The sequence below is a fragment of the Silurus meridionalis genome, chromosome 19, assembly GCF_014805685.1.
Source record: "Silurus meridionalis isolate SWU-2019-XX chromosome 19, ASM1480568v1, whole genome shotgun sequence".
Taxonomy (NCBI): domain Eukaryota; kingdom Metazoa; phylum Chordata; class Actinopteri; order Siluriformes; family Siluridae; genus Silurus; species Silurus meridionalis.
This window is the reverse complement of record NC_060902.1, coordinates 18,682,180-18,684,272: the sequence shown is the minus strand read 5'-3', so window position 1 is coordinate 18,684,272 and position 2,093 is coordinate 18,682,180. Positions and strand designations below refer to the sequence as shown.

The 2,093-nt window shown below is 42.4% G+C and overlaps 1 protein-coding gene across 3 annotated transcripts in view; it reads left to right on the top strand.

Moving 5' to 3' along the window:
* The window catches only part of lamb3 (laminin subunit beta 3), a 13,788-nt gene extending 13,194 nt beyond the window's left edge, over positions 1–594 (top strand). For all 3 annotated transcript variants that reach the window (XM_046874510.1, XM_046874511.1, XM_046874509.1), the window contains one exon: positions 1–594. This exon is cut by the window's left edge and continues 966 nt beyond it. The gene's annotated coding sequence lies outside the window, so the exon portion shown is untranslated.
* Positions 595–2,093: the final 1,499 nt, after the last annotated feature.

Here is a 2,093-nt window from a genome sequence, read left to right as displayed (position 1 = left end):
CTTTCAGACCTGGACCCTGACAGTCAACCTTAACAAGACCAAAATCATCATCTTCCAAAACAGATCCCGCTCTCAGGCAACTAAACACCAGAGACTCTGCCAGCAGTATTTACTGAACACAGTAGAGGCAGAACTGCACTTCCTCACTGAACGCACCAAATACAACCACATTCAAACTCAATTCTTCACCAACATCAACCATCATCCCCAATTTTAACTCCCTCTCAGCCCCCGACAAACTGCGCCACCTACTGGGGCACCGAGACCCGCACACTCACAGCCCACTACATACACACCTGCTACCAAGTGAGGGACAGTGTGTGACCATGTCATCTAGTGCATGCAACACACATATATCACAAAATATCTTTTTATTTCCTTTCTACTATTTATTTTTATTTTATTGTATTTTATTTTTATTTTATTTCTTTTAGAACTGTATAGTTATTATAGTTATATTATAGATTATATACAGTTTTATTACAGTTTATTGATATTTCTGATTGTAATTTCTCTTATGTATCTGTATGTTCTATACTTTGGCAATACGAATGTCCATATTTGTCAACCAATAAAGCAAACTTTGAATCTTGAGTCTTCAGTGGGGGATGAAACTTAGGTGTGTGTGACAGTGCAATCTGTAACATGAACTTTAATGATGATGATGATGATGATGATGATGATGAAGAACACACCAAATACGACGAGGGAATAAACCTTCACTCCCATACTGATACATCAGCTGCTCACTCACATATCACACATCACACACACACACACAAACACGCAGTGTGTTTAAAGAAATATAAAATAAATTAAACTTGTTGCTCCTTACATGATGTGTGAATAATTAGTAAGTTTGTTTATGCACCAACATCTCTTACACACACGCATACACACACACACACACACACACACACACACACACGTATAAAAATACACATATAAAGGTTAATATTTACATTTACATTTGTGGCATTTAGCAGACGCCCTTATCCAGAGCGACATACAAAAGTGCTTTAAATCTCTAGTAATGAATAAATCTACACTGGTACAAAGATTACACACTTAATATAAATATAACGAATTCTACAAACTTGGAAAGTGCTAATTTAGGTATTTCAGGAAGAGGTAGGTCTTCAGTCGTCGCTTGAAGATAGTCAGGGACTCTGCTGTACGGACATCTAGGGGAAGTACATTCCACCACCTCGGTGCCAGAACAGAGAAGAGCCTTGAAGTGTACTTACCTCTCATTCTGAGAGAAGGTGGTACCAGTCGAGCAGTGCTGGAGGATCTCAGACAGCGTGGTGCAGTGTGAGATGTGATGAGGTCACTGAGGTAAGATGGTGCTGGTCCATTTTTGGCCTTGTAGGCAGCATCCGTGTTTTGAATCTGATACGTGCAGCTACTGGAAGCCAGTGAAGGGAGCGCAGCAGTGGGGTGGTGTGGGAAAACTTGGGCTGATTGAACACAAGTCGTGCAGCTGCGTTTTGGATCATTTGCAGTGGACGAATAGCGTTCAGGGGAGACCTGCCAGCAGAGAGTTGCAGTAGTCAAGTCTTGAAATCACAATAGACTGAACAAGCACCTGGGCAGCCTGTATGGACAGAAATGGTCGAATCCTTCGGATGTTATAGAGAAGAAATCGACAAGAACGAGCAACATTAGCGACATGTGGGAAAAAAGACAGTTCATTGTCCATAGTTACCCCAAGGTTGCGAGCAGTGGCTGAAGGGGAGAGCAGAGAGTCATTAAGTGTTATTTGGAGATCTTGACCTGGAGATGAATCACCTGGGATGATCAGCAGTTCTGTTTTGCTGGGGTTGAGTTTTAGTTGGTGAGCACTCATCCATTAAGATATGTCTGACAAGCATGCTGAGATCCGAGCGGAAGCTGTGGTATCTGATGGAGGGAAAGAAAAGGTGAGTTGAGTGTCATCTGCATAGCAGTGATAAGAAAACCCATGTGAGGATTTGACTTCACCAATGGAGTGGGTATAGAGGGAGAAAAGGAGGAGACCAAGTACAGAGCCTTGTGGGACACCAGTGGTGAGTCTGCATGGGGCAGATGTGGATCCCCTCCATGTTACCTGG